General features: G+C 47.6%; 1 long non-coding RNA gene across 1 annotated transcript; it reads right to left on the reverse strand.

Annotated features, from left to right (window-relative positions):
- Window positions 1-225: 225 nt before the first annotated feature.
- Window positions 226-14,637, reverse strand: LOC117063689. Its single transcript, XR_004429038.1, has 6 exons — window positions 14,550-14,637; window positions 8,172-8,516; window positions 5,763-6,669; window positions 5,579-5,670; window positions 5,300-5,480; window positions 226-1,015 (listed from the first exon to the last, which is right to left on the reverse strand). It is a non-coding gene; the product is annotated as an uncharacterized LOC117063689 (long non-coding RNA).
- Between the last annotated feature and the right edge of the window lie 29 nt (window positions 14,638-14,666).

Raw genomic sequence — 14,666 nt, forward strand, 5'->3', positions numbered from 1 at the left:
TAATGCTCCAGGAAGGTAGACCATGTCTGCCTGTTGCTGTCAAAGCTCCAGCAGACAGCTCCTGACCTTTGGTGAGGGCATAGCCTGAGAGATGAGGAGCCTCAGGAAGCTTTGGGCCCTTGAAGAGGTGACACCCTCAGACATGAAGTTCAGATACATTATGCCATGGCATGAATTGTGTCCCCAAGAAAAGAGACATTCAAGTCTTAACTCCAGTCCCTCAGAGTGTGACTTTATTTGGGAATAGGGTCTTTGCATAGATAATCAATTTATAATGGAGTCATTGGGGGGCCCTAATCCAATAGGACTGGTGTCCTTACATAAAGGAGAAATTGGACCCAGAGAGAGGGGTGTACAGAGAGAGGACGATGTGAAGACGTACAGGGCCGTGTGACTGGACATGATACCTCTACAAGCCAGGGAATGCAGGGATTACCAGCCATTCACAGAAGTTGGAAGAGGCAAGATGGGATCCTCTCCCAGCACTGTGAGATGGAGCATGGTCTGGCCAACACCAGATTTCAGACTTGTGACCTCCAGAACAGTGAGGCAACACATTTGTGTGGTTTTGAGCCACCCGGTTTCTTACATTTTGTTACAGCAGCCCCAGGACACTAATCCTAGAGGGATCCCTCTAACAGCTGGGTGGAGTACGGATGTGAGGTCCAAAGGCAGTTCTGGAGGTGGGGAGCCCATGTGGGAGCCTCTTGTATTGACCCTGGGAGAAACGATGGAAGCCAGACCTAACATACTAAGAACAGAGAGGAGAAAGATTCCAGAAACATTTAGGAGGTAAAAACAGGCAAGGTAAACTTGGCATGGGTGAGTCATGTGAGGTCAAAGACAAAGACGGCCTCGAAGATCTCCTCCTACAGTCTGGAAGTCCCACAGGACCAAGAGCAGTTTTCAAGGTGGCAGGAAAAGGTGAAGCCTGCAATATGGATCTGAAGCCCCTGCAGCTCGTGGAGATTCTCGCACATTCAAAATCCCAGGTGTCTGTACTGATCGCCTTTTGCTGCAAGAACAAACATCCCCAAATCTCAGACTCTGGAAACCACAGACACTCATGTCGCCATTCACAGTTGCCTCTGCAGCCGGCTTTGGACTGGGCTCAGGCTGCTCTCTGTGTGGCCCTCTCGGGGACACATGCTCAGTGAACAGGGGCTGCCTATGACACACTCTCCCCATGGGAGCTGAGGGCTGAGGGCTGTGGGGCTGAGCTGAGACACACGATGTCCTTTCTGAAACAGGCACGTAGCCACTGCTTCCTGCTGGTCGACACAAGGCACACTGTCAGGCCCTGTGTCAGCGGGTCAGGGAGGACAGTTCACCTGCGGAGAGCCACTGCAAAGCCACGGCTGAGGGAAGGCGTGTTAGAGCAGTGGATTGGCAGTGGATCTCCTGTTGTCTGTATTCTCATGCCTTGATATCTGGGGCTTTGCCCCCTCGGAGTTAGCCAATTCTTAGAGATATTAGGCATCTCTCCCAGGAGCACCCCTTTCAGATGCTAACCAATCAATCCAGAGCCCACACCCCCAATTGTCCCCTTCAGGAGGCTCGCACGCTCAGGTCTCTATCCACCAGCCCTTATCTCCCCAGGGACAGGTACCAGATGACTAGGGACAGCCTCTGTGCCCCAGAGCTGCTGAAATTATTCACACTAGCAAATCCCAAACCTGCTTGCCCTGTCTTCTCATTTCTTCCCATGGAAATCATTAGAAAGGGTCTCACCCACAGTTCCTTCTCTCTCCATCTAGTTCCTAACCCCAGGCTTCCCCGTGTGGCCCCCATGTTCTGTGCGCCCCTCCTGGTATCTGTGAGTCTAAAAAACTCCCTTTTCAATGGCACCATGTCCTGATCCGTTGGCCTTACTGTCTCTCTGATGCTGTATTTTAAAGCCAGCAAAAATCTCATTCTATCACAGCAATCACAGCATCCTAAAATCTCATATCCCCTCAACACACCAAAAACTCAAATCTAGGGGATGACAGAAGCCTCACTGAACCCAGGTGCCATATCGGCAGAATGGAAAATTCAGCAGAAATATCTAGGGTCTGTGAGAGGAAAATAAATATTGGGGTCCCCCACCAAATCACTAAGCTAAAGTTCCCACTGGGAACTGCTTGGGGCCACCTGTCTCCCTTTTTATTCAAAGTCACCCTTCTGCTCACTGAGATAAATACATATCTGATTGCCTCCTTTGGAGAGGCTCATCAGAAACTCAAAAGAACACAACTATTTGCATTCTCGGAAGCCCTTCCTATGACTTGGAAGCCCCTCCTCGCTCTGAGTCTTCTCGCCTTTGCTTCAAGTTGTTCTGCCTTTCCAGACCAAACCAACGTTCATCTTGCACATGTTGATTGATGTCTCATGTCTCCCTAGAATGTATAAAACCAAACTGTGCTCTGACCACCTTAGGCACATGTCCTCAGGACCTCCTGAGGCAGTTTCACAGGCGCACAACCTCGACTTTGACAAAATAAACTTTCTAAATTAACCTGTCGCAGATTTTTGGGGTTCACAGGCCAGATGGAGCACTCCAAACTCACTGCTCTTTCTAGACCAAGGAGCATAAGGAAGACATTTGAGACTAAGCAGGGAGTTGATGGACTCCCCATGGTCAAGTCCTGAAAGCTTTGTCTGAAGGTTGTAGAAAGCCTATGGAGGTGCTTGGACCGTGGTTCCCCAGGCAGGCAGGCAGGCAGGCATTGCAAACTCCATCCTGCTCCACTCTTTTCAGTGGGTGTTGCAATTTGACTTGTTTGTTCTTGAAACAAGATAGTGAAAGGACCAGGTGGAAAGATTTAACTTTCCCCTTGGGGAAAGTTTCCTGGCAGAAGACATGAAGGGCTGGGGCTGTTTTGAAGGCAGTGGTTCTCCTCCAGTGCAGAAACCAGCTTCTCTGGCTCCCTGGGATGGGGTCCAGTTCAGAGATCAGCTAAACCGTGAGAAATGCAGCAGAGCAGAATGCGGGCAGTTAGAAATATGTCTGTCTCCCTTTGACCGGCTGCATGGAAAGACTCAGCAGCTGATCAGAGGGAGGAGCCACGTGAGAAGGTTGTAGGAGAAGAGCACAAAGACACCGAGGTTTAGAGTCTCAGGAAACACCCATGATTGGAGAAGCGCTGCACCCTACTGTCAATGTAGGCAGAAGCTGCGGTCCCGCCCTGGGATGGGAGTGATTTTCCCTCCAGGCAGTTCAGTCCCACCACCTCCGCCTCCATGGTCTCATGCACTCCCACACAGGACCTCTTGGCTTGCATCTCTAAGCTGTGTCACCGTCTCACAGCAGCCACCACTCGGGCCTATGACGCTCCCTGGGAGCATAGTCTCACCTTGGGGTTCCAACCCAAGGAAGAAACTTCCAAAGTCCCTAGATGAAGGCTGGGGGCAAGTAATTCTTAGGTCATAAGAACCCAGAGAATGATTAATGAGAAGGGACATAGATCTGGCCAGAGAGAAAAACTCTTAACCCCAGACCCGAGCAGAACCCCTCTTGCCTGGGTCTCCAGCTGGTGCAGAGATGAGAAAGCCCAAAGAAGTTTCCACTTGGCCCCAAAGGTTGGATTCAGAAAGCTTCCCAGGTTAATATAGGGAGTCACAGGCTAACCCTGATTCACTCAGGTGAAAACAGATTCCTGCAGGAGACAGAGATGCCCTCTGCAGACACCCTCTTACTAGTAGACGGGAAAATAGACACTCAGACCCTGTGTGTGTGTGTGTGTGCATGTGTGGGCATGGGTGTTTGCAGGTGTGCATGTGCGCACGTGAATGTGTGAGTGTATGGGGGTGTGCATGCATGCTTGAGTGTGTGGTGTGCATGTGTATCTGCATGTATGTGAGTGTATACGTGTGAATGTGTGTGTAGGTTTATGCAGGTGTGCATATATCAACATGTGTGCATGTGCGAGTGTGTGTATGAGTGTGTGCAAGTGTGCATGTGTGTGCATCTGCATTTGAGGGTACGAGCGTGCATGTAGGTGTGTGCAGGTGTTCATGTGTGTATATGTGCAGGTGCACATGTGCGGGTGTGAGTGTATGGGGGGTGTGTGCATGTAGGTGTCTGCAGGTGTTCATGTGTGTATATGTGCATATGGATGTAGGTGTGTGCAGGTGTGCATGTGCAGGTGTGTGTATGGGGTATGTGTACATGTAGGTGTGTGTCGGCATGCATGTATGTTCATGTGTCCATGTTCCAGTGTGACTGGGTATGCATGTGTGTGCATGTGCATGTGTGTGCATGTGCATGTGTGATTGCACACATACATGTGCAGCTATGGGTGTGTGCATCTGCATATGTATGCTGGGAAGCGGGTTCTGGTGTGTGGGATTTCCTCTTGTAGTGACCTGCCCTGGGCCCCTGGTCTCCCCTTGCTAAGTTGTCTGATGAGAAATCAGCTCATTTCTCACTGCAGAAGTCAGCACCAAGCAGGTTGGTTCTGTGCTGGGCCATCACAGAGGTCACCTTCAAATTCTTAAAACGAGAAGTTGACAGAGATTTCCATCCCTTTTCTGGCCCTGGCTGTCTGTGTTCCCTGAGGCCCACTGAACTCTGTGGTCAGGTATGTGGGCCAAGCGTGCAGCCTTGGAGCTAAATTTGAGGCCGTTCCCACCTAAATGTGTGGCTGGCCAGCAGAAGGGTAGGAACGGAGCCGCTCAGTTGGAAAGCACTCGCTGCGCAGATAAGAATCATTCTCTAAAATTAAGTCTCATAATAGGCAACATTTCCAGATCTATTGTGTAAGCAGCCAGTGAAAGGGGGAATAAAAGAAATCAGGCACATTCCTCAGCCCCAGGCTCAACACAAACAGGCCCAGTACAAACACAACCCACCATATATCTCTCAACTTCCTGAGCCCAGTACAAACACATCTCTCAACTCAGAGACTATCATATATCTCAACTTTAGAAAAACACCACCTGGAAAGTCCCTGATAAGGACACAGCCGTTTGCGGTTTTACTGAAAGCGCGGGAACCAATAGAAACCTGCTAAAATGTATAACTTAAAATGTTAACCAATTGTAATGCTGTAACCTAAAGAATTCCCTTGTTCCTCTGTAACCTTACAAGTCCTGTTTACATCGGGCTATAAAAAGCAAGCACACGCATTGTTCGGGGCACTCTTGTATGCTGTGGAACGGAGGGACCAAGTTCGAACTTGCAGTAAAGATCCTTGCCGCTTGGCTTTGACTCTGGACTCTGGTGGTCTTCTTTCGGGAATAAACCGTCTGGGCATAACACCAGAAGCAGTATAAACAGAGGCTCTTCCAGCGAGCCTCATGGTTGCGGGGCACATACCTTTTCCTTCTGTTCCCCATCTGGAGTCTCTGTTCTTGGCTCCTGGCCTTGTGCATTCTTGTTGGTCAGGTTGCTCCAGGTAAGACCCGAAGCCAGGCAGCGAAGTCGGGCGGCATGGGGGCTGCAGGGTCTCAGGCCCAGAGAATGGGGGTTACGCTGTGTTTTGACAACAGCTCAGGGTCTAGAAAGAAGTAATAAATCTGAGCGTCAGGGAGAAGATCGAAATAATACGGACTCAGGGGAAATGCTTATCCTTTTTTTTTTTTTTTTTTAACTTACTGAGACATCCTCCAGTATCAGTGTAGACTGAGAGTTGTTTCACTGGAACAAGCACTGAGTTCCCAGGGAGACAGTGAAAGGAATGAGCCAGGCTTTTAGGACAGCAGATATGGTTAGCCCTAGAAATAGGCCTTGCAGATAACTGCCTCATAGGAGGCACCTGTCCCCAGGGCGCATTTCCCACCTGATTCATTTCTCAGCCTGGGAGAAAGTGCAGGATACAGAAGAGGGCTCGGCCTGGGAGCCAAAGCACAGTGTGTAGCTCCAGCTCTGACACTCACTCGCAGTGGGCCTTCCTGCGAGTCACTGAGTTGTCCTCAAACTCAACTCTGTCTCTGTAAAACAGGAATAAAAACCCCCACGTGGCACGGAGGGTTTCATCGATGACACCTGAGGCTAAGCTCAGGCAGAGCCTCGTAAAGCATCACAGACATTGGAGGTCCTGGCAGTGTTTCTGTTGCTGTTGCTTTCCGACTTCCGTTTTCTGTATTCTCTGCCTCCTCTCCCGCCAAGCCGGCCCACCATGCCGGCCTCCTGAGCTCTGGATGTAGCTCAGTGGCTTATGCAGCCCCAGTCCCCTGAGTCCTGTCCACTCTTTCTGCCCAGTGCCTCCTGCTCTTCTATGCCTAGGGCAAGTAGGGACTGTGCTCTAGCTTGTCTGTACACACATACGAGGTGGCAGAGATTCCTGTTATGGAATCTCCACCCCACTCTGTCTCTTTAGCAGGGACTGGAAGCTGAGGTGCAAGAGGGAGCTAAGAGTCAGCATTTGGGGCAGATACTATGGAATCTAGTGTTTTTAGAGTTGAGGCTGTCCTGCAAGCCAAGAACCACTGACAGTGTGGCACAGATGGACACAGACCACAGCGCAGGAATCACAGGGAGTAGCACCCTCCGCTGAGGAGCTGAGATATACTTCCCTCTCCACAGGCGATGGCCAGTGCCTTCGGAAACCCCTGAGTGCTTCCAGAATGGCGGTCAATGTATATTTTCTTGCACAATATGGCAAATCCCTGTTGGTTCCTGTTACCGTGGAAGAAAAATGCAGCCAGGGCCTGTGACGGGCTGAAGATCACCTGAGCACAGGGAGCCTGGAGAACGAAATAGAACGCTCACTTTAGCTCTAAAGATTCTAGCGTGTTACCTCTTGAAAATAAATAAATGAGCAGGTGCTGGATTTAGGAATGGCGATTACGATGCAGAAGAATATTTGGGAGAGACACATGTCTGGACGCAGAGAAGGAAGGAATACTGTGTGTGCATGAGGAGTAACCTCAGGTTACTTCTCTCAGTCCCGGAGGCTGGAAGTCTGACATCCGGTTATCGGCAGGGTTGATTTGGTTCCTAGATGACCGTCTTCTTCCTACATCTTTGTGTGTTCATCCCTTTGTGCATGTGTGTGTCAGTATCCAAATTTCCTTTTCTTGTAAGGACACCAGTCCTACTGAATCGGGGCCACCTTAAAGGCCTCATTTTAACTTAATTACCTATGCACAGACCCTATTTCCAAATATGGTTATATTCTGAGGCACTGGGAGTTAGGACTTCCAGATAGGAATTCGGTGCACACAATTCAGCCCTTCCTACCAGGCTTATCCCTGCATCTGCAGTTAGCTTCCAGGTCCATTGTGGGCTGGCTGCTCCCAAGGCAATGTGAATTGTAGAGCCGCGTGCAAGGTGTCCTGAGGCCTAGGTTCATAACTGGCCCCTTCTGCTGCTTTTATTGGTCAAAGCAAGTCAAAAGGCCAATTAGATTCCTGAGCTGGGGAAACAGATACCACCAGCGGATGGGAAGAGCTGCAGTCAGATCACAAAGGGTCTGATTCAGGGGGGATTCAGGGCCACAATGGTAGCCCGCCTCGCTGTCAACCACAGAGTATCCTGGTTCCTTCTGCCTTACGTGCTTTGGGTGTGTGTGGGGGGCTTCAAGTAGCTCAGTGTGACTTGGAAGACCCTGAACACTGTCCTTCAGGCAGAAGATTCTCTGACAAAAATCCATACGGATCAAAGATGTGCTTCAGAGCCAGATCCCAACAGTTTGATCAAGCACAGCCCAGGAGCTCTGATGCCAGTGAAGTACTAGTTTTAAAATGTCATGCATGACTAGTCGTTGAGGGGAAAATAAGAATTTCTGGACTTCTTTATACTTTTCCATTTATATTGCATTGGTTATTGGTTACAGAGAGGGACGGGGACCGAAAATATTTTCTGTTGCAAAGGCACCAATGGTTTTCATCTAGACTTTGCCCATTCCTAGTGACCTGAAAGTCATTTGAGGTGATTGTGTATCTAGGGGCAGTAGTAGGACTGAAGGAGGGGTGAGAGAGTGCACTTTAACTCCCCAAAAACCTCCTCCCTACAGCTACCCAAGTAACATGCAAATATTGATAAAAACAAAGAACTTGCAAAACAAATGTAACTTCAAAGCCATTCCCCAAACCTTCTTCCAGCTTTATGTAAATAAAGCTTCCTGCATAGCCCCTGCCTCTGCCCACACAGTCCCCAAGCAGAACAGTGCCTCAGAGCCCCAACCAAATGTTCCTGCTCCAACTCCCCCAGCCCTCGCCCTCCTCGCATGCTTTCCCACACACACCTGCCTTATCCCTGCTGACCAGGAAGGGCCTTGCCCCTTCTTCGCCTGGCTTACAGGGGCCCCTTTTTCATAATGGTGGAACTTCGTCCCTTTTTCCTCTGTGCTCCCAGAATATGCATTGAACCAACACTGTTCAATCCTAAAGAGTGCAGGTGAGGAGAGGGAAAGAAGGGTCTTCATGGCTACTGCCCGCAGCGGGGATGCTGTCTGCCAAATAACCATCACTCTAGTCCCCAGATCCATTTACGCCTTCAGCCCATTGGTGTGTATTGAGTGCTCCCTCTGTGCCAGGGCCTGGGAGACAGGGCTGAACAAGTCGGATGCAGTCCCTCTCCTCCCGTGCTCCTGTAGAGGGAGAAGGTCAATGAGAAAATACACACATGAGCGGATGTAAGTGCAGGAAGAAAAAGAGAGCAGGATGAGGGGAACAAGCGTCCAGGAAGAGGCCTGCGAGAGCCACCCACCTCTGCCCCACAGCCCCTCACAATCGCAGTGTCCCCACCTCAATTCCCGCTGCCCTCACCCCACCCCATATACGCAACACACAGGCACTGAGGAAGGCAGCCCCAGGGACACCTGGGCCAGAACATCACAGCAGACAGAAGAGGGATGGCCGCTCTGGGCTTCTCCCTTATTGCTACTGCACTCACGGAAGGCCTGTTTCCTTCTTTGTGCTGGTGTCTGCCTTGCCCCAAGAGGAGAAAGAGAAAGGAAACAAAAATGGGCCTGCCACACTGCTGAGAGCAGCTCTTCCCATGTCCAGAGGCTCTCCTTTCACTCCACACACTGAAGCGTGCCTCTGGAAACACCGCAGCTTGCCGGAGATCCTGCTGGACTGTGGTCAGACACACCTTGGCTCTGTGCCTGGCTCTGCATCCAGCTCTGCCTCTACCAGCCAAGAAATTAACCTCTCTGGCTCTCAGTGAGCAAATACCTGCCCTGCCCACCCCACAGGCTTGTGTGCAGTAACTATGGAGAAAGTATTCCCAAAGCATTCAGAAGCTAGCTGAGATTTTCAAGTACTAAGGATTATTTTAATAACCTTAAAATACATTTCTTTTCACATTAAGTCATCTTCAAACCAAATGATGTGGTTTGAAGACACCGGTTTTCCACTTCCTCTGTCCCAGAGTCAGAGAGCTCTGTTTAAACCTGCTCTGAGGGTTTGCAACGGCCGGTGCAACAGCGCAACCTACTGGGTGTTTGCCCTGGGACAAGACTAGACTGAGTTGCAGCGCTTCCTCATTGCTTTCTTTCATTCATTCACTTACTTGTTTATTCACTTATTTATTCATACACCCAACATGCACTGAGAAGGCATTATATGCTGTGCACACTCTCATGATCTGCTATCTATGCAGGTGCAAACAAGCCATGGCCCTGGCATTACAGGGTCCGGATGGGCTTAAGGGAGGATTTGTTTGCATGGCTTGGAGGAGGGGGTGAGAAGAGCCCTGGCAACCATGGCTTTCTCCTACACACTGGAAGAGGGATGCTAAAGAAGTTGGGTGGCCCGACTGGCTTGTGGATCATCCCAGGGTTAGCAACAACAGAAGACACCAGTATCTTCCACATCAACTCCTTCAAGTATTGCTACAAATTTATAGGGCCAAAATATTCCTTTTACTCTCATTTCTAATAACGTACCCCTGGAAATTTATCTAAAAGCAAACATTCCAGCAGAGGACAGTGGAGGAACTATGTTCCACAAATGGTTATTGCAGTGGTATCAAATAAAACAAATAAAATCTTCAGCTATGTAGGATTTGCTAACAATAATAAGTACTATACAAATATTTGAATGTATTCCTGATATATTAGGTGTAAAATGCAGAATATTAACTTCAAGGCTCATTCTTATTTCATTAATGTAAGAGAAAAGATAGACAGATAAAGACTAGAAAATGTATGCCCAACATTAAAATAATAATTGCCTTAATTATGAAGGCACTGTGTCTGATTTTTAATCAGACTGTACCACACTTAACCTGAACTGCTCTAATCACACCAGCAGTGCCAGAGGTCCCTGGAGCCTGGGACCTTGTTTCTACTGAGGTTGGGCATCACCTAATTTGTAATTTTTGCCAATCTAAAGAAGTCATGTGATGTCAGGCCAGAAGTGGTGGCTCACATCTGTAATCCCAGCACTTTGGGAGACAGAGGCAGGCAGATCACTTGAGGTCAGGAGTTCAAGACCAGCCTGGCCAACATGGGGAAACCCTGTCTCTACTAAAAATAAAAAAATTACCCAGGCACAGTGGCAAGTGCCTGTAATCCCAGCTACTCATAAGACTGAGGCAGGAGAATCGCTTGAACCCAGGAGGTGGAGGTTGTAGTGAGCTGAGATCGCACCATTGCACTCCAGCCTAAATGGCAGGGCAAGAACTTGTCTAGTAAATAAATAAATAGATAAGTAAATAAAGTGATGTTATTCACTTTGCAGTTTTTAAAATATTGATAGGTTTAAGCATCACTTAAATTATCTTCAGTTTGGGATCATTTTCTTGAGTAAATTGGGCCTTTTCACGTTTTTCTCTTCTACAAATTGCCCTTTCCCCTTGTTTACTGAGATTGCTGCCTCCTCGTTTTTGTTGAAATATAGGAGTTACTTGCATATTTCATATAGTAAATGACTTGTCAGTTTGAGACATTGCAAAACACTTCTCCCACAGCATCTAACTTCTGTCCGTTAATGTCCACAAGCTCCTTCACTTGAGACAGAAGGCTTCAGTTGTTACACACAAAAAAAATGCAATCCATTTTTCCCTTGTGGTTTGTTTTGAGGTGCTTAAGATATCCTTCTCCATTATTAAATTATAAAAATATTCTGCTTTTTTTTATACTTCTTTCTGTTAAGGTCTTGTCTTTCATATTTAGGTCTTTACTCCACTTGGCGTCCACCTGTGGGCATGTGCTAGGTGGAGATCTAGTTTTACTGTTTGGGATCTAATGAGCTCATTTTATCACACAATTACTAAACAATTTGTCTTTCTCCATTGATTTGTGGTGCCACTATTGGTTATATATTTTAAGTTCTACATATTTGTAGGTCAGCTTCTGGGCTCTCCACTGTGTTCCATAGATTTTTTTTGTCTGTTCTGTGCCAAGACCATAATGTTCTACAAATAGGACTTTTTCTTGATCTATCTTAATATTTAGAAGGGTAGAAATCCCTCTTTATCCTTCTTTTCAAAGTTGGCTAATTTGTGGACCTCCTCTCTTCATCCACATTTTAGAGTAAGTCTATCAAGTTTCATAAAGACCATGTTGGAATTTTTAATAAGATTGCATTGAATGTATAGATTAATTAGGGAAGAATTGACAACTTTATTAAGTTGTTTGAATCAAAAACAAGGAATATATCTAATCAGATCATTTCTTATGTTCTTTATTAGAGTTTTATAGTGTGCTCCAGACAAATCTTATGTATGTTTTAAATTAATTCCTCAGCACTTTATAGACATTGTAACTATTACAACTATCTTAATTTTTCCAGTTTTGTATAGTAGGTGTACAGAGAAATGCTATTGGTTTTTGTAAGCTATATTAGAAGGCCTTTTGAACTTTTTTTTTCCCCCCTTGGGAAGGAGTCTCTATCTGTTGCCCAGGCTGGAGTGTAGTGGTGCGATCTCAGATCACTGCAAGCTCTGCCTCCCGGGTTCAGGCCATTCTCCTGCCTCAGCCTCCCAGGTAGCTGGGACTACAGGCGCCTGCCACCATGCCCAGCTAATTTTTTGTATTTTTTTAGTAGAGATGGGGTTTCACTGTGACAGCCAGGATGGTCTCAATCTCCTGACCTCGTGATCTGCCCGCCTTGGCCTCCCAAAGTGCTGGGATTACAGGCGTGAGCCACTGCACCCGGCCACCTTTTGAACTATTTTATCAGCTTGACAAGGTTGATTGTTCCAGGTAGACAAGCATATAATCATCTGCAGAGGATGAGTGTCTCTCTCATCCCTTCTGCTATTTACATGATCTTATTTCTTTCAGTTTCCTTATACATTAGGTATATACTCCAACACAATATTAAACAGTAGTTGTAATGCTGAGCATGCTTGTCTTCTAATCTGTGAGCCACTGTGCCCAACCAAGAAAAATCATTTGATTATTTCAATCCTAGCACTTGCGGAGGCCGAGGCAGGCAGATCACTTGAGCTCAGGAGTTTGAGACCAGCCTGGCCAACATGGCGAAACCCCATCTCTACTAAAATACAAAAATGAGCTGAGTGTGGTAGCACACGCCTGCAATTCCAGCTACTTGGGAGGCTGAGACACGAGAATAGGGCTTAACCCACGAAATAGAGGTTGCAGTGAGCCGAGATTGTGCCTCTTCGCTCCAGCCTCATGACAGAGTGGGTCTGCCTCAAGATAAAAAGAAAAAAAAAGATTTTTCTTGTTCAAAATGATAATGGAGTGACATCAAAGGATTTGTGGGTTGTGAAAATTCATAGTAAAACCCACCTTATCATAATATTTAATATATTTTGAATTTATCATTTTACCTAGGATTTTTGCATCTGTGCTCGTCATTAAAATAATTTTCTTTCTACATATATCTTTACAATCAAAACTACAGCAGTCTTTTAAAATAAGCTGGGTAAAGTTTGGTTTTTATTTTCTGGAGCAAATTATATTAGGTAGCAGTTAGTTGTTTAATTGTTTCTTGAAACTTTGGCAGAATTAATCTAAAACTACCCAGACCTGAACAGTCTTCGACTGCCAGTTTAATTTCTCTAACAGTCACTGGACTATTCAAGTTCTCTTTTTTTTTTTTGAGATGGAGTCTCCCTCTGTCAGGCACAATCTCGGCTCAATGCAACCTCCACCTCCCGGGCTCAAGCGATTCTCCTGCCTCAGCCTTCAGAGTAGCTGGGATTACAGGTGTCCACCACCATGCCCGGCTAATTTTTCTATTTTTAATAGAGATGGGGTTTCACCATGTTGGCCAGGCTGGTCTCGAACTCCTGACCTCAGGTGATCCGCCCGCCTCAGCCTCTCAAAGTGCTGGGATTACAGGCGGGAGCCACCGCGCCTGGCCAAGTTCTCTTTCTTCTTATGCTAATTTGAACATGCTTTCACCATGGGATGTGCCTGCTCCCCTTTCACCTTCGGTTATAAGCCTAAGCTCCTGAGGCACCCCTAGATGCTGGGCAGATGCCAGTACCATGCTTCCTGCACATCCTAAAGAACTGTAAGCCAATTAAGCTTCTTTTCTTATAAATTACCCAGTCTCAGGTATTTCTTTATAGTCATACAAGAACAGCCTATTACAATACATAGGTACATACATGAATAGCAAAGAATGTCTCCTTGATCAGACTTTGGACAGCCTCCTTCGAGCTCTCTGCACCACTGGGCCCAACCTGGGCATTCCTGTCTCTGTCCCTGCAGAGTCTAGTTTTAGCAAGAATCCTAAGTCAGTTTAACCCCAATTCCCTACCCCGGGTGTCTGAACACCCTCCATATCTGACCAAATTCCAACACCTGCTCCACCCCACCCCCCATCCCCGACGTGGATCACCTTGGCCCACCCTCAGCAAGAATCCTGTTAGGTCAGGGGAGCCAGAACCCCCACTTGATGTCCCCTTCTCAGTGACTTTCCATCCACCATCCCCCATCCTGCTCCTTGGTTATAAGTAAGTCTTTTTCGTTATTATTTTCGGACCCCAATCTCTCTCGCCTGCTGCAAGACCTCAGTGCAGTCCCTTACATCTATGGCGATGGTTCTGAATAAAAGTCGTTTATTATTCAGACTTTTTTATTCAGACAGTTTATTATTCAATTGCCGTTTTTAAAATGTCAGAATGTGTGTGTATATATCTCTATATCTGTGAACATATATAAATATAGATAGAGATATCTCCGAAGAGAAGGTTTTCCAATGTGCAGTTTTTCTTCTTGCACGTTGAGATCTTAACCCTCAAGCAGATCTGGAAAAAGCTTTCCTGAGGATAGAGCCTGGGATGGATTTGTGGGGGAGGTGTAGACCATGATGCCGGTTAACAGGCCCTGTGTTTTCTGGCCACACAACTGCTAAGATTTCAAAAAGACCCAATCAACGATTCTAACCCAACTCTCTCCATATTTACTCAAACACAGTATTACTCCCTGACTAGTGGTTAACGGACTTGCTTTCGGCGTCCCAGAGGCGGTGGCCAGTTTAGCCACCTCCCGAGGAACCTGCGCAGTCCTGACGCTCACCAAGCGCTTTCCTGGCGGTTACAGGGTTGGGGGCAGCGCAGAACCCGCTTCTGCCCTTATCAGGAGCCCAGACCTCAGCTGGGCTCCACCACCCCGTCCCCACCCACCGTGGAAGCCAGAAACCCTAAGCATCTTCCCTCCCTCCCCTGCTGGCCACTACGAATAAACCAGACCTACACTTCGCGCCTAACGGCTCAGGCCGAAATGCCACCCGCAGTCGGACCCCGGGCCGGAAACCTCCCCGACGCGCGACCGCGGGCAGGGGAAGGGGCGGGCGCAGGCTGCGGGGTCGGC

The sequence above is a fragment of the Trachypithecus francoisi genome, unplaced genomic scaffold, assembly GCF_009764315.1.
Source record: "Trachypithecus francoisi isolate TF-2019V2 unplaced genomic scaffold, Tfra_2.0 Contig01558, whole genome shotgun sequence".
In the NCBI taxonomy this organism is placed as follows: domain Eukaryota; kingdom Metazoa; phylum Chordata; class Mammalia; order Primates; family Cercopithecidae; genus Trachypithecus; species Trachypithecus francoisi.